The sequence below is a fragment of the Bison bison genome, unplaced genomic scaffold (assembly GCF_000754665.1).
Source record: "Bison bison bison isolate TAMUID 2011002044 unplaced genomic scaffold, Bison_UMD1.0 scf7180017864280, whole genome shotgun sequence".
In the NCBI taxonomy this organism is placed as follows: domain Eukaryota; kingdom Metazoa; phylum Chordata; class Mammalia; order Artiodactyla; family Bovidae; genus Bison; species Bison bison.
The window spans coordinates 4,862,575-4,862,783 of NW_011494852.1; the positions used below are offsets into that span (position 1 = coordinate 4,862,575).

Consider the following 209-nt stretch of genomic DNA (forward strand, 5'->3'; position numbering starts at 1 on the left):
AAAAAAAAAAAAAAAAAATCCCCAAATCAAAAAAGCACCATGAATGTAAACAGGAAAAAGAGATGGACAATTTACAAAAATCAAAACCATAATGAGATACCACTTCACACTCATTAGGATGGGTATTATTAAAAAAAAGAAAAAAGAAAAATCAGAAAGAAACAGGCACTGGCAAGGATGTAGAGATATCAGAACCCTTGTGCACTGCT

At 31.6% G+C, this 209-nt stretch overlaps 2 protein-coding genes across 5 annotated transcripts in view; one reads left to right on the forward strand and one right to left on the reverse strand.

Annotated features, from left to right (window-relative positions):
* Window positions 1-209, forward strand: part of ZNF146 (zinc finger protein 146) — a 69,338-nt gene that overhangs the window by 43,321 nt on the left and 25,808 nt on the right. The gene's annotated exons all lie outside the window — the stretch shown is intronic.
* The window catches only part of ZNF565 (zinc finger protein 565), a 26,290-nt gene that overhangs the window by 21,236 nt on the left and 4,845 nt on the right, over window positions 1-209 (reverse strand). The gene's annotated exons all lie outside the window — the stretch shown is intronic.